Here is a 22750-nt window from a genome sequence, read left to right as displayed (position 1 = left end):
GAGTCTCCGAGGTAATTCGCTGGATCACAGATAAGCGCCCTGCACGGGAAGTCTCCGTGCACCACGAGGACACGGCTCCATGCAGAAGAATCCTCCGTGCCCTTAAAACCAGCCCGGGGGCCGGGCAGGAAAGGTTGGAGGAGGAACGTCACCCTTTAAGCGTGCGGCTGCGGGGCTGGTGCCAGGCTCGGCTCCCATCCCTCCCCACCGCAACTGGGGCGACGCAGAGAAAAATGAGAGCGCAGGAGCAGGTTAGCAGCGAGGAAAACGATTGCTAACGACACGACCAGGGGCTTGTTCCTTCCCTTTTTATTGGAGGTTGAGTGATTACTTGTAGGTAGTTAAAAGGCAGGAACTGTGTGTTATTGCAGGGGATGCTCAGGAGTAACGGGAGGCTAATTAATGAGCAGCTCTTGCTCGCTGCCAGGGGAATGCTCCCAGGGGCCGTGCTGCCAGCCAGAGCGGGTTTTAGGGAGCGTGGCGAGGCAGCGCCGTGCTGGGGATGGAGGAGGGCGAGGATGAACCTGTTGCTCTGCGAGCGATGTCCCCGGCTGAGGTTTTTTGTGCAGTGTGGGGAGCTGAGCTGCCAGGGGCCGGAGGGATGGGCTGTGGAGACAGGCACCAGTGAGCCCCAGGCTGAGGGGTAGCCCCTGAGAGCAGCCAGTTCTGGGGGGGTCCCAGCTCAGGATGGGGCTGGAGTGGGGCAGACCAGAAGAAACGGCTCCGTGTACGCCCTGGGATGTTTCTAAGCAGATGGAGACAGGATTGTGCCCGAGGACACGGGGACGCAGAGACATCAGGGCAGCCGTGAGCAGCCAGCCAGCTCTCAGGAGCGTGCTGGGAGAGGGGTGGGTGGGAACAGGGCAGCAGTGACAAATGGCTTTAATTCCTCAGCAGACACCGATCGGAGGGGGGTGATTAATGGGAGGAGCACCTCGGCGTGGCCTCGGGAGCGCGGGGAGCTGCTTCGGCAGAGGATGGAGCAGCAGGGAGCGACGCTCGCAGGTGGCAGGCTGGGAACCACGTTAGAGATCAGCCTGGGGATGAAGACAACGCAGCGTCCAGCTCCCCTCCTGCCCAGGCACCCCCCCGACCATCTCCCCAGGGGTTCACCAGCAGACTGAGACCCTTCTCTCATTCCCCCTGTCCCCCCTCCTGCCCTGTCTCACACACACACGCTGGCACGGCTGGGGCATGTGCGTGCTCTCTCTGGGACCCCATTGCTCTCAGGAGATGCCAGGACGGGGCCGAGCCACCCAGCGTGACCAGGAAAACCTCCTCCTGTGGGAGCCTGCAGGTCGCCGCTGCCTGCCCCCAGGGCTGAAGCTGAGCGAGCAGCAGAAAAGAGGGGAGGCAAAATATTTCATTTCAGGAGCTTCGGAGAGGGCCGTAAAGAGCCTGAGTGGCTCTGCAATCATCAGTCCCTGCTTCACAATAACAATTAACCAATTAACAACCCCAGCTGCTGCTGCTCGTTTTGGGTGGCCTCACAGTGCATGGAAGGACAGGTTCGTACAAGAAGGTCTGAATGTGCAACAAGGAAACCATCACACGCTGTGGGGGAGGCCTGTCCCCACGATCCTTGGCTGAGCCCTCAGCCCACGGACGTCCCCTCTGCATGGGGCAACGTGTTCTCTAGCCCAGAGAGGGAAAGGGCAACGCATTTTGAACCAAGTTTCCAGAGTAACAAACTTAATTCTTGCTAATTCAGCTGAAAGCCCATGGCAGCTGGAGCCTGTGGGAGCAGGGAACAATAGCATCTTGCGTCAAGACTGGGTTTGACCCCGTGGGAGGGCTCCAAGAGACGCTGCCCAGGCTGTGGCTCTGTGACTGCTGCACGGCTGCGCTACGAAAGTACTAAGAGGCTAACAAACTGCTGGAGAAAGGAGCTGTTACCGCAGAGATTCGGACCCTCAATGCTGACAGCGGGCTCTGCCCCAGCAGCCTGCATTCGTCCCGGCCCCTCTGCACCCAGCTGCTCCCCAGTTTGCAAAGTGGGGATTGAAGCACAGCCCTGGAAGCCACACGAGGCAGACTGCACTGGGCACCCCCTCACTGCCCTCCTGCACGTGGCGCCTCGCCTGGGCTGAGGCTCTGGCATTTGCCTGTCTCAGGCCTCATCCAGCTCTGTCCCTGGCTGCAAGACCAGCTCAGAACTGGCTAAGCTGGGTGCTGGACAGCCCCTCCTGATGTCCCCGTGCTGAAGGATTTGTCCTTCCCACAGACAGAGCGATGCCATCGGCACTGCCTCATCCGGAGGACAGCGAGCAGCTTGGCTGGGCACCAGCAGGTGCGTCCCTCGCCCCCGTCCCCCCATCCGGAGCTGCTGGGCAGCCCCCCAGTCCCCACAGCCCATTGCACATCCTCGGCCTTGGTCCGGCTCCAGCTGGCTCCTCCGTCTGAGCAGAGAGATGATCCTGGGCTTGATGGCTCAGTACGAGTGCCAGAAGCAACCCCTCGTGGATCGGGCACAGCAGCTGTTAGCACTGATTTAAAAAAGGAAAAACCCAACAATTACCAGTCTGTGACAGCCAGATCTGCTGCCCGGAGCCGGGGTCGTGCACCCAGCTCTGTCCCGCCGCTCGCTCCCTGGGATGCTGCAGGGGGATGGCGATACTCAGAAAGCGCACACGTGCATTTGATTCCACTCCGCACCTCCTGTGTTTGTGACCACAGTGTGCACGCACCAAATGCAGCAGGCTCCCTGCTGTAGTGGCTGCGTGTAGCTGTACGAGCAGATAAATCCACGGGGACGCTACCAGGATGCAGGCTGGGCCGTGCACAGCTTGGGCTGCTTGTGCCAGCACAGGGCGTGAGCACGCAGCGGGGTGCGTACCCAGCACATGCCTGCTGCCCTGTGTTCACTTGTGCAAGGGGGTGTGTGTGTCAGACGGGGCACGGCTGGGCGTGCAAGTGGCTGCCACACTCACACCAAAACCCCAGGGCAGCTGTGGCCATGCTGCTCCTCCAGCTCGAGCTTCTTGGCAGCGCCACATCTCTGCGGAGCTGCTGAGCATCCTCCTCTCCCAGCGCACCTGGCCTCCTCGTTAATATCTACTGGCTGAATTATTTATTACAAACAGATGTTAGAGTTTAAAGAGTGTTAAGAGGATATCCTTGGCTAATCAATTTATTTTTAACTGGTTTATGTATTTATCACAGACAGAATTTGGACTTCAGCTGCCATTTTAAATTATCCCTCATTCATCACAGCGCTGCACGTGCTGCTTGGATGCTTGTGCGGTGTCCTTGGGGACCACAACTGAGCCACAAATCTGTTGTCGCTGGCCAAGGAGAGGGTTCGCTTATTCTCTTCCGTTTCCAGACGCTACATAAAATTCAGACACCGACGTGAAATGCACTGCAAACTCCCGCACTGAGCTCACCTTGGTGAGCTGCAGCTGGGCCGGGCTGAGGAGCGAGATCTGGCAAATACTGAGCAGAGAGGAGGGAGGCTGGTAATGGGCGGAATACTCCAGACCCCAGAGGAAGCAGCGGGATATGGACTTTGAACGTCCCTCTCCATCTCCCCCATCCCCGTGGCCCTCCGAGAGCCTTTTGGGAAAGTCCTCTGGACAACCCTTCAGTACCAGGCGCCTCTCTGGGAGGACGCCACCGAGAATCTGACCCAGAAAATTCCCTTAAGCCAGCTGTGGGCTGAGGCCAAGCAAAAGCCAAGACTAATTAGGGCGGTGTAAGTTTTGCTCCACAGTTGCCTTATGCAAGTACGATGGCCACGAACCCAACGTGGTCTGAGATCCCATGAATATGGGAAGCGGGAGCAGGGATAAGGGAGCACCCTCCAGGCTCCAGCCGTGGCCAAGGGCTCCCAGCCCCACGCTGGGCTGCTACAGCCTCTGCCACAGCCTCAGCCCCGGCTGGGCCACATTTAGGAGATGCCTGCTGCAAAACACGGCCCCTCACGTGAAACCACAGCCCACATCCCGTTGGACCTCACAAACCAGCACCCAACCAGCAGATGTTTCTCTGCTCACTGCCGCAGCCCTCGTAAATCCCCTGGGCAAACCCAAGGCATCTCCGCGGCAGTTCATCACCTCCCGGGAAGCACCAAAATCTTAAAGAACCTGTCAGCTGTGACTGGGCGAGGGAATCAAGCAGCATTTCGGCTTTTAGCTTGTCACCATTTCCAAGAGAAATTGGGGAAAAAACAAGAAGGGGAGATGCTGTAGGAGGAGGGAGATAAACGGTGCTGGGAAGGAAGAAGAGGAGGAGGAGGAAAGGAGAAGGATCGGAGACAAAAAAAGGAAGGAGGGGGTGAAGATGTGCATTGAGCACAGCAATTAAAGCCCCCCTGAGCTCACCCAATTAAATTGACTGGAGAGAGAAGAAATCCCAAAGGATAATTTCCTGGTAAATTGCTTGTTTGTCTCTTACAGCCTCCAATGCTGGGAAGTTTTCATGTCAGTCACGGCATGGATCTGAACCCTGGAGAGAAGGAAGAGAGCGCTGTTGGTAATTTAGTGGGCAAAAGGCATCTCTTCCTAGAAACCTCCTCAGAAGTGCCATAAATCTGAGCAAATCTTATTCATAACCACAAAGCAGTGAGAAGGGAAACAGCCAGGAGGGAGGGGAAGGATGGGGCACCCATCCCACCTTGCTCTGCCTCGTTGCTGCCATCGGGGCTCTGCTGGCAGGGTGCGGGTGCAGGATGCTGCAGCCCATGCAGGGAAGCTGTTCTCCCCTAGGAAAAAGCACGGATGTGTTTGTGTGTATGGGCATGATACAGGGTAGCTAGGGGATCGCTGCAGAAGGAGAACTGCCAAGCAAATCAGAAAGCCAGGAGCCTGTCGAGGTGTGATTAATGCTGGGCCCGTCTTGCTCCTCTCCTCGGCTCATCCAGAATTCACAGCAGCCTCCAGTGGGCAACGCGGCGGAGCACAGCACGCTCGGGACTGCCAGCCACCGTGCCCACGGCTCGCCTGGGAACAGCCCGCCACGTTCACCTCTCGCAAGGATCAGCCCCTAAATAAATAAATAAATAAATAAATAAATAAACAAAACCACACCAAAAAAAAAAAACACATCACCCAGATGTGGTCCAGAAGCAGAAGCCATTTCCTTCTGGGAATCACACACAAAGATGTCCCAAGGACCAGCAAAAGCATGTGCCGATGGCCATCCCTCTGCGCAGAGCTCCTCAGATATCTTCAGTCCTTGGAAGTGGCCCCGTGCTGCCAGTAAAGCCAGAGGCAAGCAAGGGCCTGCAGATTTACTGCTGCTCAGTGCCTAGGGCCACGCTGGGTGCTTAAACCCTGGAGTTATGGGAAGCAGCGGAGTGCTGCAATACCTGGCTGGACACAGATGAGCAGCTGCTGTATCGAATAGTTCTGTATGAGATGGTGTCCAAGGGGCCTGAAAAAATGTAGAACCACAGATACAAAGCCCAGACCGTGAACTGAAGAGAGGAGACTGAGCTCGGCGAAGCAGCTTCAGCTCCAAATGCAGAGAAAACCCCAAACTGCTACCTGCCGGGAACCAGGCGAGACCTGCAAAAGCTCACGGTGTCTTCCCGCAGGACAGGGTGGGTGATGGGTTACACCCTGAGCCTCGCACCGTACACCCAGACGTCCCCCTGCAGCTCACCCAGCAACGGGGAGGGAGCCCCTGCGGGCACCAGCCCCCTCCCCAGCCCCCCGGTCCCGCTCCTGCAGCGGGCGCTCAGCGGGCTCCCGCCGCTTCGCCAGCACCGAGTCTCAGGCAGTCAATCAAAGCATCAGCTTGGAAGTGTTAAAGGCCCTTGTCTGTCTTTATTATAATCACAGCACTACACCTTGTCGCCGCGTGTGCCCTAACGCTGCAATATTTTGCGCATGATTTCACCAGCTGCTGCTAGAGGCATTGGGGAACCGATGCTCCTTCGCTGCTCTGGGTGTTTGCTCGCTTGTTTGCGGTTAAGCCTCTTTTCATTCTGGCTTCTCTTTATTTATTCACCTTGTGCTTTATGGAGCGGCCGCTCCCTCCTTTGCCCCCTCTGTGGCTGGTAGCATCTTTACCAACGCTCGGACGAAAACCGCACAAAACTTCAAACAAGCAAAGCTTGGACCCAGGGGGGGAGCAACTCAGGGCTGTGCTGCTGCGGGCTTGAGTTAATGCACACAGACTTAACACAAGGTTTCAGCCCCGTTCTTGGCATTTGCCACGATCCCCTGCCCAGCCTTGGCGTGCAGGAGCCGTTCCCATCCCTTCCACCTCACCCAGCACGGAGAGCAAAGCAGGGGGCCTCCACCTTCCCTCTGGCCCCCAAAAGAGCACAGGTACAGCTCAGAGCCCTTCCCACCTTCCTCCGCAGTCATGGGGGGAGGAGAAAGTCCTACTCAATAGGCAGCCCAGCCTGGGTGTCTCCAAAGAGCTTGAGAAATAATAATAAACATGGGCATGAATGAGGAAAACTTGATTAGAGCAGGTGCAGGGTTTCCACTGTAGTGGAAACCTGGGTACTTCTGGGTCCTGCACGGTGAGTGCTCTGCAGGGCTACGAAGCTTAGTAACACCTCAAAGGCTTTGCAAAGGGCTAAGTGTTCCTCTGCCCACGTAGCAGAGAAGGGAACTTGGTGCAAGGCAGTGACCTGCTTTGCTTTCAAGACAGAGCCAGCACCTGAGTCCCACACCAGCACTCTCGCTGCTCGAGCTGGTGGCTGCTCATCCTTCCCAGCACCTCGGTGGGCTGATGTTCAGGGGCTCCTCTCCAAAGCTGATCCCTCCCTGCAGAGGCAAAGCCATCCTGGTGGTGTTAGAGGGCTTCTTAAATTGCGCCAACAAGAAGCACAGCTGCCTGGATCTCCAGCCTCGGGATCAGCAGCGCTGTTGACAGCAGAGATAACCACACATACTGAAGCGGAATGAAAGCTCCTATCCGAGAGCTCCACAAACACGGGGCTTTTCTGCTTGACCCAAATGCAGAAAAAATCTGGGCTCTCACAGGCGTCTGGCACACCCCAGGGTGCTGCATGGCAGGGCCAGTCTGCTTAGCAAGGCACCCGTTGGCTACAGACACGACGAATGCCCAGCCAAGGACATGCACACACCATCTGAGGGCAGGATGAAATAAAATAAATATCTCACCTCGTTTGCATTCCCTAAATGCTACCACTGTCCCTCCAATGGGCCGTCCCTCAAAACTGCCCCCTCTCCAGCCACTGGGTGTAAAACTGTATATTGTGGGAGATTAATGACCTTAGAAAAATGTAATTACGCAACAGGGCTCTGCTCTTAATAACTGCGTATTTTACTTGTCAATGTGCCTTAATTGAAAATGAGTAGGCGATACAAGTTGCAGTGGAGTTGGCTGGCAAGCCTTTAACGCTATATTAATTGTAGTAATTAGCAGTCACTTTATATTGGAGTCATCTATAAATAGGGGGTCCATTAGTTTAGCCGGAGTGTGATTTAAAATGCAAATAAAATCTCAGCTATACATATAAATCATTCTTTCCCTCTGTCCCCCAAAATTTACAGTCATATAAGGGTGGTGATGCTCTGGACAAGCTTCGGTGAGCTTGCCCTCAGGAAAGGACAACTTTGGTTGCTTGCCATCACGGGAGCAGCTGGGGGGATCTCAGCACCCCAAGCACACCCTGGCCGGAGGGTTTTGCCCACAGCAGCAGCTTTGCTTGGTGCTCCCACAGCTGCTGGGCTTTCCTGGCTGTTGGGTGTCCAGCCCAGCACCCCAACACTCACTGTCTGATGTCCTGGTCAGCGATGCAGCCGCAGTGGTCGGAAGGGCGCTGGATAAATCCTAAGAGCCACGTGGTGGAGGAGCAGACCACAAAGCCAAGTAATCAGCAGCTTGGTCCTGCTTCAGGCACAACGGCAATGCTGCAGAGGCTACCTTTGAGAAGAAAAACACCCAACGGCTGTAAAGACACAGGGAAAGGGAAAGCAAGCACCAGCTGGAGAAAGCAGGCCGTGGTGCCAGGAGGGCACCGGGCAGGCGTCCCACCTCCCCAGCATCCCCGTGGGGAGGCAAAGCCCGGCAGCACCCAACCCGCCACTGCTCGAGGTGGCATGGCTGGCACGGCATGGCACGGTACAGCACGGCTGGCTGCCCTGCCAGGCTCACAGCAGCTCCTCGTCCCATGCCCAGGGCCCACCAGGACCCACCAGGACCGTGGGTTTCCCATCCCCACCCGCACAGCGCCACCAATCCCATCGCACCCAGGCACGCTCCGGTGCTCGCAGCCCATTAATGACATGCTCCACTTACTTGATTATAACTAAAGAACAAGTAAGAGAGAAAGGAGGCATATTCCTTTATTACCAGAATCACATTAAATTACAGCTTGTATTACCAGGGGTAAAGGAACCCACTGAAATAAAATACTGGCTCTGAAACTCAAAGAGCAGTGCTATTAAAAATTAAAAAACAAACCAAAAACGCTTTCCATTACTGACCAGGTCTTGGTTTAAAAGAGATCATCCACTCCCCCCTGTTGACATGACCCTGCTGCTGGGGTGCACGCCTGTTCCTGCACAGCCAATCTTGAGCAGGGAAGGAACAACAATCCTGGGCTAAAAAAGACAAGGGAAGAAAGAGAAGAGATGAGAGGTCTCTATCTGCCGCAGGAGCAGCTCCCATTCAGGTGCTGTAAAAAGCCTCGGCACATTCTAATTGAAGATACATTTTTATTACTCTTCACAGAAGATTTCACTCATTCAATAATTTATCCTCCTTAAAAGTGATTGTATCGCAAAGAAGAGAGGAGAAAGGAGCCGCCAGCTCCAATTCCTCTCCACCGCTCCCCGTGGGCTGAGAGAGGAGATGGGTTGGGACCCCCCGAGCCTCCGCTCCCAAAATCTGGGAGAGGGGCTGCGCTCCTGCCCTCTCCCAGGGGGGCTCCTTCTTTTGCTCCCAAGTCACTGGGCAGAACAGACACGGACTGAGCAAATCCCCCACCCCAAGGCCCTTCTCATCCCTTCCTCCTGCCCCTCTCCCTGGACCTCGAGCAGCTCCAACCCCTTTTTCCCAGGGGGGGAAAAAGGGCAAACCCCAGGGCACCCTTAGCCCCCAGCCCATCCCGGCTGTCTGACCAGCGCAGCCTGCCTGCGAGAGGAAATCCCTCGCTGCGCAAAGGGGAAGGCAATAAAGCTTTTCCCGTCCACATAATGAAAGGTTTCTCGAGACATAACAGACAGGAAAAGCCCTCAGTCCCAGCCTTTGCAACGAGCTCCGGCTAATTATGGCTTTAGCTCCGAGCACGTCGCCTCCTGCCTGCGCCAGGGCCAAGCTGCTAAGGCACGGGGAAGCTGCCGGCTGCGGTGACTCAGCAGCGATGCCAGGCCAGGACACAGTCCCCCCGTCCTGCAAGGACACTCACAGAGCCATGATGCTGCGTGGAGCAGCAGCGAGAGGGACGGCCGAGTCTGGTGGGACGGGAGGAGAGGGCTCAGCGTTGGGGGGAGAAGCCGCCTTCTCCGTGTGCCCCAACAGCAGAGATCTTGGGGACACCACGTCCACCCAACCACGAGGAGCAGAGGACAAAGACATGAGGGAAGGGAAGGTGGAAGAGCTCACCTGGACGTTTTTGAGCCCGTACTCCCCAAGCGCAGCGGATCGGGTGTCCTTCACCCTAGCAAATTCCCATTCTACTCCTTGGAGGAGATGCAGGCGTTTCTACCACTGCTTAGGAGAAGCTGGGTGAACAGGAACCAGCACAGGGGACTGGGTTCCAGTCCTGCCACTGCACACTCGGGAGCGCAGTCAAGGTCCCCAGTGTCACTGCTGTGAAGTCACGTTGGTTCCCCACGGAAGGACCTGATGGCTCCGTGCCACGGGGATATCTGGCATCACGCAGGGCTCACCAGGTCTGTGGCTGAGCCGCGTGGAGCCATGAGAAGACTTGGCTCAGCCTTCCCCACAGCCGGGGCTCGGCAGCCTGCCTCTGCGCTCTCCTCAGACTGCTGCAAACCACGAGCGATCCCCTTCGTATGCATGGGGTGACGCAGCCGATATCTGGCCAAAAGGCAGATTGGGAACAAAGAGCTCGAGCCAGCGGATCTGGGCTGGTGGCCTTCAGAGACCAGAATTTCTTATCAAGATTCTTGTTAAGCCTAAAGGGGGAAAAAAAAATAGAGAAACAAAAAAGCAAAACAGAGCCTTCCTTGCAGTTTGCTCACAAACACAGAGCAACCAAACACAGCGTAGAGATTTGCCTTCAGATGCTTTGCTCTGGCCCATTCTTCAGCAATGTTTATGGGCTCTCCCTGCAGCATCAGTAGGAAAATCCAGAGAAAAGCTAAGCATTTGTAGATCCATCGTGCTTGCTTGCTTTGCTCCAGCAGCCACCTGGAACTGTCATATGGTGAAGAGGCAGGAAACAGTCAATAAAGAGGATTTTTTTTTTTCCCCCCAGATATTCCTCAAACTTGGGAGAGCAACTCAAGGTTCATCAGACACGTGAGTACCCAAAAAAGGTGACACCGCCGCTGCTTCACACTGCCCTTTCTGTAAGACTTTAATGGAGAACCTGGGGTGTACATTGCTAAAAACGCCCTCAGGTGGGGGTTCTTTGAGATGCCATGGCTCTCCCTGACCCCGCTGCCCACGTGTCCTTCTCCAAGGCCTGAAGGAAAGGAGCGATGGCTCTGGGAATGGAGCGAGCTGCGCTTTGAGTGCCACCTCTCAGCAAGGTGCTTATCATAAGAGGGACAAACAAATGAAGATGAACTAACGTAAAAATAAATACACAAGCAACTTTGGCATGGAAGGCAAAACAGGATTGATCTTTTGCTTGACTTACTCCGAAAATTGCTTCTTCACTGCCCGTTTATGCACATTAATTGAGCGTCTGGCCCAGCTGCGTGTCTGTTTAAGTCCTCAATCAATCCCCTTTCGGATGACTGCAAGATCAATAGGGTAGTAATTTAATAAAGGACATTTTCAGTTGGCTTTTAAAAGCTACTGATGGGATTTAATCCCGTCCTATTTTTTAAGAAGAAAAGGGGCAGAGGGAGAGGAGAACCAAGGTTCAAACCACGACCCAGAGCATTTCCCTCCCAGCGGCATCCTTTTTGGATGAGGCTTGTGGAGAGCTTCCCAACTTCCCCAATCGTTCTTTATCCTTCCTAAGATGTGGCACGGCCACCTGTGGTCAGCACACTAACACCTCTGTGACACCGCTGATATTCCCGAAGGTTGGCAGCGATCTCTGTGAAGCTTCAGGTTCGTGCCCTCACACAGCTCCAAGGAGCCACGTGCTGCAGACAACCAGGAGCTCCTCACGTCCTCTCCCTTACCAAGGCAACACCAGTGCATTTGACAGCATCACTAGGACAAGCGAGAGCACCCTCATCTGTCCCGAGAGTCCAGTCTTGCCCTCAGCTTTTCCACTACAAGGACTGGTCCTCCAGCATCTTCAGAAGCCAGCGCACCAAAATCCTGGGGACGATGCATCCACCAGCCACAGCACTTCCCAGATGAAGCTGCCAAGTTCAAGGCGACTAACCAGACACGGTTGTCTGCCCCTTGCAAGAGGTTTGGCCAAGAGAAGAGGCATCTCCATGCTGGACTTTTAATCACTAGGTTGAAAAAACCGAGACAGAAGAGCTCTACTAAAAGCTCCTTCGGGTTCCCCAACCACGTGTGTTAGGGCTTCACTAGGCAGGAGCTGACATATTCCTGCCTCCTCCAAACCCCTGGGATTTGTGCTCCTTGGTTTCAGTCCAGAATTGGTCCTTGGTGCCAGGATTGCCTGGCTGGTTATTGAGACACAGAAGCCTCCTGCTCTGTCTGGTGCCATTCTTTCGTCCCTGCGCCGGCACTGCTCAGTGACGAGCACAATTCCTCTGCCCTGCAATGTGCCCTTGCACCAGCACAGCCAGATGCCTCTTCCCCTCCCCGGCCTCCGTCTCCAGCCTGTCCATGTTTAATTTCCTCTAATCGCTTTCTTCACAGCCATCCTCTCTAAACCCTTTATCTTCCTCCAGGCTGCAATTCCCTCCCTTTGCTGCTTCTCCATTTCCTTTCCGTGATGCTTTGCCCAAAGCTGTCTGCAGTACAGTGGTTTAACCATCGCCGTGCTGGGAGAAAGGATTAAATCCCTGCCCCTCTGCTCGGGTGCCCTGGGTCACACAGCCCGGGACTGTATTTACCTCCTAACAAGCATTCATCCCGGAGGGCACTCCAGAGCCAGCTCTGCCCGTGCGCCTTCTACCCAGCACCACTCAGCCATTTTTGTCATCAGTTCGTGGCTGATAGATCACGTCCTTGTAAATCTGACTCACGGCCTCCCAGCTGCACGCATCTCTGCCTTGTGCTCAGATCCTTGCCTGGCTTTGCTGGAGCGTGGTCGTGGGGGCAGAGCTTTTTCCCAGCCCTGTCTGCTCCAGCCTTCAGGCTCAGGGGGCACCGTGGGGCTGGGGACAAGGGACAGGGAGACGCGTCTCTCTCCCTCCCCATCCTGCCAGGCTGCTGTCTTGCAGGGATCTGCTTGATGCTGTACCACTGCAAAACCCTTGATTTGATGGCAGGCAGGTGGGCAGTGAGCTGTGGATGCTCCACCGAAAACATCCATGTGGTTTGACTGCAAAAGTTCCCATATGTACATATATATATATATATATATTTATAAGCTCTCATCAGCATGAAGGGAGCTGACACAGTGCCCAAGCCCATTACTGTTGCAGCGAGGCCCTGACGGCTGTTCCTGGAGAGAGCTCCAGCCGTGCACAGAGCAGCCGCCGCGCATCTCAGGACAGAAACTGGAGGAGCCCAAGCCCATAAATAAAAGATATGAATTAAACATGATTCTTGCATTTTCAAGGGTCAAGTGAGTATTCGGTCACTTAGCAATATCATCTACTCCCACAGAGGGAAGAAAAAAAGAAAAAGAAGAATAACAATAAGTGTTTATCATTACTTGTTGTTTAGCAAGTGACATTTTGAAGGAGCAAATCTCACCCTTGCTGAGAGCGTGGGAGCCAAAACTCAGTCCCACAGGCAGTTCCTCCTAAACCCACATACCTCCTCTAGAACAGGCAGGTGACAGCTGTCCCCATTGTTAAAGCTAGGCAAAAAAAGTCTGTGGAGAATATGCTGGATAAATAGATGAATTTGACACACTTTGGCAGAGGCAGGACCGTAACCCAGCCTCCTGGCTTCCCAGGAGTGAGATAAGAAGACCTGTGTCTCTGAGCACAACATCAGCCCCTCTGGGCTGTGTCTCTCCCCACGGGGAGCCAGGTTAGCTGCAGGGATCATCCTGCTAAGGCGAGCATTAATCTGGAAATTTGGTAGCAAATGCATTTTTCCAGGCTCTCCTCTGGAACCTCTTAGAAATTCCCTGATTTTCCTTCAGTCTGCCCGAACATCTTGTGAACGGCACGGCACGCCACAAAGCAAGTGCTGCTGGGGGAGCTGAGAAGGCCACTGACACCTCTCCCCCCAGACACCAATTGCCGCTCCTATCAAGGAGCACAGAAAAAAACAGGATGGAAATGGATCCGAGATGTCAACAGCTTTTCTGTTGTCCTGCAATCACCACAAATCGCAGCCAGATTTTTCATTTCCAGGCTGGTAATAGATAAGAAAGGACCCAAGGCAAGCTCCTGATGCCTGAGACTCTCCCCTTCTTGCTGGAACTAAATTTCCTGCAGCCACGTTCGAGCTCATCAGTACAGAACAAAGCCATAAAAGTTGGAGTCACTCACCCACCCCCGTGTTACCCGCATTTGCATTTTAGGACTCTCACAAGTACCAGAAATTCCTTCTCATGACACCTTTTCGAGATGTCTTTGCATAATTAAATTAGCCCAGAGCGAGCTGGTGCAGCTGAATTAGGGACTCCTGAAAAATGCCAATACCTCCAACCCCAGTGCACATAACCATCGGGTACAGCAGCACAGATGATGTCCCCTAATTGGTTTTAATGGGCAGACAAGGTCAGATAACAAAGGGACCCACCTATTTGTCTGCTCACGGGGCTGTTTCATCCACAGGTCACTCCCCACGTAGCTGAAATTTCACATAGCATTGCATTTCCTTTGGGTTAATCTACTTACAGGTGTCAGATTTCCTTAATTCCTGGTCTCCTTAATTGGCCCCACTGTTAACACCAGGTGGCATTCCTCTGCTTCTCTGAGGCCTCTGTTGCTTTTGCTGCAGCAGCCGCCGCCGCCACCTTGTTCTCCTCTGCATGCCAAAAAATATCCCGGTGCTGGAGCTTTCCTGGGGAAGACAGGAGCCCCCAGGGTGCCCACGGGAGCAGCGGTGACCTGAGATTAAAGCAGCGATTTAAGAACAGCGAAGGCACCAGGTGTTCATCCCCAACCACGAGATGGTGCAGAGACAGCTGGGCACCCCGGGGAGCTCAGAGGGGTGCGCTCCCACCGGCTGGGGTCTCACACGTGTTTTAAATGGATAACTACGGTGCTAACATGGATATTACCAAAAGCAAGGTGCGCAGCGGACTGAAGAAGGAATTAAGCCTTTGGCTCTGGGAAATCTTTTCCCAGGCACTACAAATGCACCCAGCCCAGCCCCACTTCCAGCATCTCCCAAATATTTTGTGACTCACGCAGGTACGGGCAGCCCAGCATCTTCCAGGTATCAGCCCGGCCTCAGAGATGCCATGAGTCCAAACCTGCAGGCATACAGAGTTGGCCAATTTCAAGTTCCCAAAAAGACTTTCAGAGTGAGCAGCTCTGTCAATAAATGTATTTAAATTACACAAAAAATATACCTGATGTGCTATTAAATTGGAAAATAAATGAATTGCACAGAAGACAGAACAAAAAATATTAAAACCTACGTAGTTTTCCATATTTTCCTCCCAAAATGAGGAGGCTGGATTCTCAGCTTGTGTAAATCTCCTTTAAATGACATTCATGTTAATGATGCTAAGCTGATTTACACCACTGGAGAAATTAGCTTCCTCTATGCCTGGGTCTCTGTGCACATCTGTCCTTTGAGAATCAATAAATAAAACTTGAAAATAATACTCATCCACCATTTATTCTGCTTAATTATTTAAACTTCAGATTCTGGAAATAATAAAGGAGTAATAAAGAAGAGATTTACCATCCACCACAATTGCTGGAAGCATCTCACATTATTTCCTCCTTTACTTTTTAATCTCCCTCTCTTTTTTTTTTTTTTTCTGGTTTGCCAAATTGAATCAATTTATTAAAGTTGTTGCAAAACTGATTTGCTCTGATCTATTGGTGGTGATGAAGAGAAATGGGCTGCTCTGCTCCCCCGTGTCCCCCAAGTCCTGCTCATTAAGAAGGATAATGCTTTGCCGTCGAGGGAGCCGTTTGCAGCATGCCTGAATGGTAAAGACTGATTAAAAGCAAGACGTGACTTCAGAGGGTAAACGATACTCGTGATGACGAATTGCGAGAAGAACCCAGCCAAGAGAACCCAGCTCCTGGATGACAAATCTCTGCAGAAATCTGACTGAGGTGCCACAATAACTTCGAAAAGCCGGGACGGGCGAAGTCAGATTACTTTTGAAAAGAGACTTTTCTTCCGTGGAGCGGCTGGAGGTGAATCACCTTCTACACTCTCCTGCAGGTGGCTGAGGATGGTCTCTGGACTTTCGGAGCTCTTGATGGGTCTCAGACCGACCTGTTCCTCCAGGCTCCACCGGGACCTTACGAACCAGACCAAGCGCTGCCTGGGGAAATCACACCGTGCTTCGGATGCTGGAGGATTATTAGGCTTGCTGGTGGCAAGAGGAAAAGGAAAAAAGTCACCTGGCGAGATGTGAGCTGATAAAGCTCGGTTTCTGACGGATGAGAGGGCTGAGATCAAGGAAGGGCCCTGCCCTCCCGTGGGGAGCCGGGCTGTGAGCAGGGACAGCCCCGCTGTGTGCCAGCACCGCTCCCCGGCGCTGCGAGCAGGAGCGGCGGGCGGCTGCCTGAAATAAAATAAATAAAAACCTGGCTGTGACAGGCTCTAATCCCAAGTGCTTTGACAGGCCTGTCGCCTGCAACGTCCCCCCCGTGCCCTGCAGGGATGAGCCGGGCGTCCTTGTCACGCAGCTGCAGTTCGGCACAAGCGCCCCGACGCGCTGAAGGAGCCGTGGGGACGTTACTTGTGCACGTGCTGTGTTTCCCAGAGGCTTCACCCATGGTTCAGAGCCTGTGCTGAGATACCTGCGGCTTGCTCACATGGAAATCTCTGCCTGCAAGGGATGTCCGCACTGGGGCTCTGGAAACAGAAGGATGCGCTGTTTTTCTGTTACAAACACAGGAGCAGCATTAAAACACTTCAGTGCAGACCAGGGCTGTGCCCATGAGCCCAGAACTGTGCCCTCAGACCACGTTAATCAAGCCTTCCATAGCCTCCTTTTGCACGCCAGCTCCCCCCAGACCACTGTGCCAAGTGCAGGTATGCCCCCGGTCCAAGCCACTCGCTCCCCAAGACTCTTTCTGGTCCTGCCTTCCCCCTGCCCAGAGGATTGCTGCCTCCCGTGCTGCAGCAAAGACCTAAAAGAAACCAAGAAGCCATCACAACCAGTTATACTATGCTCTGCCAAAGCCCCATGAGAGTTTTGATATTGCTTTTCCTGGGTTCCCATAGCTCCGCTCACCCCCTGCACATCACCGGTGCCCGACTGGCGCGACGCACATCGGGGTTAAGTCCAGATGCTTCCCTCCTGTGCTGCTGCTCCCAGACCGGCCTCACACCACGGGTGCCTCCTCTCTCCCCGCTTGCTATTTCCAGCCTCCCGCGTGTCTGCGTGCAAAACCCCAGCTCCCGCTGGCAGCTGCTTTGCCAGATGGGCCAGCAGCTGTGGCACCGCCGCGCTCGGCACAGACCTGCCGGTGCCCGCATCCCACCGGGCTCCCTCGCCGAGCTGGCACCGAGCTTCCTCAGCACCGCAGCTACAGCTCCTGCGGGCAGTGCTGCTGCAGAGGCCCCGGGACTTTGCGACACGGTGAGCACCCAGATCTGGCTTTATTTTAGGTCTGAGTTGCACGTACTCCACTCTGCTTGCAAATCCCAGGTCAAGCTGCTGCCCGTGGGGTCGATCCATGGGGCAGGGCGTGCAGAGGCAGTCCTCAGCCATGGGTGCCAGCCTTGTAAGAACCAGCACCCAGCGGCACCCCCAGACCTCACCAGTGGCAGTGACCGGCACCCAAACGCGCCTCTGCATTCCCACACCAAATACCCGCAACCCCCCGCAGCCAAACCAATTCACCTGGCAGGACAGCCCCACAAAGATCTCCCCAGGACCCCGCCCCGTTCAGCTGAATTTCTGCTACGCTCGCTGCGAAGCAGCTGCCAGCAGGACGGCTCCCGGAGCACCCAGCAAAGCTTCCCTCCGCCCACGCTCCCCGACCCATTTCCCGATCCTGTTTTTGCTGGGTGAACGCAGAGCGACTCGTACCATATGCCTCCCATCTGAGCGCCCACCAGGTTCTGCTGGGTTTTGAGGAACAGGCAGCAGAGTGTCAGGATGAGCATGTTACACGAAGTACTTTGACAGCAGAGAGCCGGCAAAGCCGCCGCACACCTCCCCGGGGCCGAGCTCCACGGGGTGCACAAGTGCTGGGGCTCCTGCAAGCATAGCCAAGCTCTCCTTCCTCCCTCCCCTCTTCCTCAGCACCCGAACGGTGCCCGTTCCACATGCTGGGCTCACGTCGGGGACGGCTGGGTGTCTGACAGGCGGGAGAAGATTCGCTAAGATTTTTTTTTGAGAGCAGAAGCGCAGGATGCAATGTGCTGTAACACGCTCCCCGCCTCACCCAGGGGAGGGCGGGCGGAGGATAACTTCATTTCAGGCGCTCAGTGCTGCAGGAATGAGGCCAGAGATGCATCTCCATAGCAAGCCTGCCCAAGGGCTTTTAGGGCAGTGGTGAGGAAAAGGAAAAAAGTTGCGCCATGCCTTTTTCCCCTGAGCTAGTAGATGGATGCCAGGAGAGCTCAGCACAGAACAGCTCTCTGGCCGTCTTACTAAGGGAAAAGCCATCCACTCCTGCCACTTCTCACCTTGTTATCACAGCCCCAGCGCTCAGCATCCTTCAGCCTCTCTGGGAAAACCAGTTAAGTCCCTTTTAGTAGCAAAGGGACGTGGTAGTGGCAGGGTTGAATTTCCCAGACCAGGAAGGCAGAGCCTGGAGTCCAGATTCACGGTCTCCGTGTATTTGAGACATTAACTTAAGGGGGAAGCAGAGACTGCTTTTTGGGCACAGCACTTGCTGCGAGGCAGACGTCAGGACTCCAAGGGCTGTAGATCCCACCCACGGACCATTTCTGCCGTGCTGAAGGAGTCAGCACGAGCACCACCTCCCTATTTTGAAAACACGCTTTCACCAAGCATCAGCCAAAAGCACAGCTCAAAAGAGCAGCAAAACATTCCCAGGTGACTGGTACAAGAGAAAAAAGCAAACAAAGCCTATTAATAAGATCACAGACACTAATCCCCAAGGGCACCGGCCTCCAGAAATGGCCAGCCAAGAGCCATAACCCAGCCAAGGGTGTATCGGGGTGTCCCAGCCCATCCCCTTCCTGACCAGGTCACTGCGAGGTGGCCTGTACTCTCCCCAGAGCCATAGAAATAAATTAAAAAATGGAAAAGATGGAAAATTATTCACCATGGAGATTTTGAGAGCCAGTAATAAATAAATAAAAATAAGTAATGTTAATACCAGGCTTTTATACAGCACTTTAAATTGCAAATTACTCTCGAAGCGTGTATTATTAATTATGTCATTTGCATCCACCGTGGCCCTAATATATAATTATTTATCCTGATAAATAATCTGTGGAGGAATGCGAGGCTGCACCTGACTGGCAATAAGATCTCAGTGCCTGGACCGAGCCTGCTGGCTGCAAAGCCTTGTCTGTGTTTGTTAGCGCTTGGTCCCCTGTGTCCCCGAAAGCAGGGCGGCTGGCTGCTGGAGCAGGTGTGCAGGGAGCTCCACGGAGTTAGCGCAGCCCTTACAGAAGGCTTGTTTGTGCATTTTGGGTTCGTCGAGCTGCTGGTGGCACAAAAGAACTGCCGTAGCTACCAAAAAGCCTGCAGCAGTGGCTGCTCCGGCAGGGAAAGCTACCTGAACGCTTTCAGAAGATGCTTTTCCGATCCCTTCTCCCTCTGCCAGCGCTGCCCTGAGCGATGAGGCTGGTTTACGGCTCAGAGCATCTGATCTCCAGCTTCTGTGAACACAAACAACAATTTCCCATCCCACACACCGTTCACAAAATGCCTTGTTTTCGGAGGTGCCAAGGCCCAGAGGCACTCTGAGGGCTGGGCGACAGCAGCGAGCTCACAGCCAGATGGATGCTTGGCCTCTGTCCTTCCAAATCTCACCAGGGGCCCCAGATCCGCTCCTGTCATCCTCGAGCCCTGTAAGGCTACGAACCAGCAGAGGAAGGATGCCGTCCCGGGTCCCTGGATGGCTGGAGGACAGGCTGGGAGGCTCGGGTGGGCTCTGCAGCCCCCCGGCTCCTGACCCCAGATGGACCCAGGGACTCCTGCGCAGAGCTATGGATACCCACAGCCACGAAATCACAGCCAGCAGCAGCCCCCTCCGCCCAGGGAAAGAGGAGAGAGAGCTGGCTGTTTGACACCAAAAGCAGAGCTTGTGCAGGGGAAGGAGGGGAAACAAAGAAGGAATCCCCCTTAAATTATTTACTAGAGGCTCAGGGGCAAGCCTCCACCCCAGGCTGGGGGGCTCCAGCCAGGATCTGAGCTCTCCCCGTGAGCTGCGGTGCTCAGGCAGGCGCAGGCTCGTGCTTTGCTCCGGTAAATGAATCTTTTCCGCAGATCCGTCCCCTGTGCAGAGGTTAATTTATTAGCAGGGGAGGGAGGAGCCCCGTTGTTTTAATGAAACGTTTTGGCTGGGTGCACGGAAAATGTGTTAACCTAATAGACCTATTATTCCTCCCGTATAGCAGACCAACTTCCCCATTGTGTTTTATCCTTTGCTGCTCTAGAAAGCAGGTCTTTTATTCTTTCTTCAAAGCAGAGGCTGCCAGGCAAATGAACATACTGGAAGGCTTCAATGGATATAAAGTGCACTGCATCCCCCGTGTGCAGCAGGCAGCTCTGCCAGGCAGCCCAGAGAGGCACGAGGGGTGCACTCACCACTGACTTCTGCTCATTCCCCCGATGCTCTTTCCCCAAAATCCATCTCAGCCAAAAAAAAAATCCATCTCTTTCCCAAAAAAAAATCCATCTCCAGCCTCCCACCTAACAAACCAGTCCTTGGGAACAGCTCCACGTGACAGCTGCAGTTAATACTTTCCTGCCACATGATGTTCCAGAGGCTCTGTCCCTTCGGTGTGTAAATTACAATTATTTTCAGCGTGAGGGGAAGGAAGATGCAGTTAGCTCTGTTTTCAGGGTTGGAGGGCCTGGCTGAGAAATTACATTATGCTTTCTTTCACAGCCGTTTCTTGTCTGTTAGACTTATCTATTTTAAAGTTCTCCTCACCAGAAGCGGTTGCTCTCAGCAGGTTTCCTCCACCTCCTGCCCTGGTTTGCTGGACGGGGAGCCTGGATTCCTCTCCTGGAGGCCGTCACCAACCCAGGCATGAGCAGGGTTCCTTGCCTCAGTTTCCCCACCCGAAAAACAAGAAAACAGACCCAAAATGCAAGAGCTGGTCTAGGAGGAGAGGCACTGTGGGGTGAACGCTGACCAACTGAATACTGCAACGAGCAGCAGCTTGCAGAGCATTGGGAAGCTGTAGAAAACAGACAGAAAGAGGAGCCCGCTCAGCACCTGCTCCTCATCTTGTAGCACTGCCGCAGACACCTCCCAGCAACGGCGGCAGGCTTAAATCAATGCACGTTTGCAGAACATCTCTGTTGGCACGAACTGCACAGCTCCAGGTACCACCGACTATTTGTTCTGGACATTAAAAACACGGCTCTGATTGGAGATTGTTTTCCCTCAGCTCCCAACACACGAGGAACCTCCGCTGCAAATCAATAGGTTTTTAACGTCCTCCGCCTGGAATACAAACAAAAACAAAACCAAAAAACAACCCAACCACTAACGGATTAATCCTGTCAAAAGAGAGGGAAAAAGCCACCTAACAGAATCACAGCCTGAGAAGTTACAAACTAGCAGTGGGTGACAAGTAATTATAGAACGGGGAAACATATAGGGAACTCATTTGGGTGAGCAGCGACTGATTAACAGGCACAACATTTATTTTCTTTATTTATGGCCTGGCATTGCAGAAAATTGATACGAAACACCCCATATACTACATGGCTGGTGACACGTTCAGCAGATGAAGAGTCTGGGAAGAAATCAACCTGAATTATACCCACTGTTACTCAACCTCCTCTTCGCAGCTCTCCAATCCTTCACCAAAAGGAGCAGCAGCAGCAGCGCAGCACCACGGTGGCATCTCAGCGCCCCCCCGTTCAGCAGGAGCTGGGGGAGCAGCCAGGCTGCATCCTCAGGGCCATCACCTCCAGGACAGAGACCCGGCAGATCCTTGGCAAGCGACCGCTTTTGGAAGGCCGAGAGCAGCAAAGTTAATCAGGGTGGGATTTAGCCCACAACACTCCCAACCCAACCCTGCCGTCCAACAGAGGTGCTTAACAAGGAAGCAGCGCCTTTCCTTCCTGTGCTTTCCCCTCGTTGAACAGCACTAAATGCTAAATTCAATACCTGGGCTTCCTGCTCTTCAGTTAACACACAGCAGCACCTCCAGCTCCCTCTTCACAGGCAGGTTTGGCTCCAAAGGGAAAAGCATAAAGGTGCTGTGCCCATCCTCATGGTACCAAGGGTTGGAGCCTCCCGTGGGCAGGACAAAGCCCAAACCTCACCCAGCGCGTTGACCTCTGCCTCCCCAAACACTCAAATCCTACAAGGAGACCTGCCCATTCCCAAGATAAAAGTAGGACCATGAAAGGCTCCCAATCCCCTAAATCAGCTGTGGCTAAAAGGCAGCCGTTCTCACAGTTTTCCCCAGGGATGAAAGGCAGCAATGGCTTTGATAGAAAACTCACTGTTTTTATCAAAACAAAAGCTTTAAAATAAAAATAGATAGATAAATAAAACAAGCCAACAGAGAGCTTTTCTGAGGCTACAGTGGGCCCTCAGGCATCCCCAGGTAATGGTAGGGCTCCTCAGGAGATGGGAGGTGATGCTGCAGGCAGGTTCTGGAGGCAGAACGGGCACCGCTCAGTAATTTCAGCTCCATCACCTGTAGACTCAGTCAAACAGGTCCCTGATGCAAGGTTTTTTTGCACTGGAAAATGTCTTTTTATAGGAACTTCTCAACAGCAATAAAAGTTCATTACATTTGGAGGGGGAGAAGCTTCTCAGCACACTCAGAACAGAACATCTCCTGCTTGTTTGCCTTCAGAAGTGTCATTTCTTTTCAAGATCCTGTGTTTTGTGCTGGAGCATGAATGGTTTTAGTACAAAAAGGAGTTAAAAGGAGAAGAGCTTCAAACTTGTAGAACAACAACAAAAAAGCAATACTTGAGCTCATCTGAAACAGTTTAAAAAACGTATAATTTCCTTACATTCCCTGCCCTGTTTCCCTCTGCTACCTTTTCCCCACCAAGAGCAGTTTCCCATCTTCACCCAGGTTTGGGAACGCCTACGCCTACCCTGCTTCTACTTCAGCTGCTAATGGGGTGCCTCTGTCCTGTGCAAATCCCCTCGTCTCCTGCGTGCAGCCTCCACTCGGTCTGCTCACACCAGGGCTGCTCGGGTGCCATCGGCACTGCAGAGCGCTCTGGGATGCTCCAGTGGGCCGAAACACACAGGTGAGGGGGCAGCAGGTACCACCTGCGGGCAGAGAAGTGACGCTATCTGCT

General features: G+C 53.8%; 1 protein-coding gene and 1 long non-coding RNA gene across 3 annotated transcripts in view; both read right to left on the bottom strand.

Moving 5' to 3' along the window:
* Positions 1-13896, bottom strand: LOC310886926. The gene is made up of 7 exons (XR_014575543.1): positions 13665-13896; positions 10757-10856; positions 10170-10308; positions 9532-10067; positions 8412-8528; positions 7698-7848; positions 1-6821 (listed from the first exon to the last, which is right to left on the bottom strand). It is a non-coding gene; the product is annotated as an uncharacterized lncRNA (long non-coding RNA).
* Positions 13897-14255: 359 nt separating this feature from the next.
* GRM4 (glutamate metabotropic receptor 4) overlaps positions 14256-22750 on the bottom strand; it is a 103774-nt gene continuing 95279 nt past the window's right edge. The window contains exons 18-21 of one of the 2 annotated variants that reach the window (XM_083812139.1): positions 22541-22721; positions 21591-22325; positions 21245-21428; positions 14256-20918 (exon numbers count right to left, since the gene is read on the bottom strand). The gene's annotated coding sequence lies outside the window, so the exon portion shown is untranslated. The remainder of the gene's footprint in view (positions 20919-21244; positions 21429-21590; positions 22326-22540; positions 22722-22750) is intronic. The other variant, XM_083812138.1, reaches the window with a different exon arrangement.

This window comes from Anser anser (genome assembly GCF_964211835.1).
Source record: "Anser anser genome assembly, chromosome: 27".
Classification (NCBI taxonomy): Eukaryota; Metazoa; Chordata; class Aves; order Anseriformes; family Anatidae; genus Anser; species Anser anser.
This window is presented reverse-complemented; position numbering and strand designations above follow the sequence as displayed.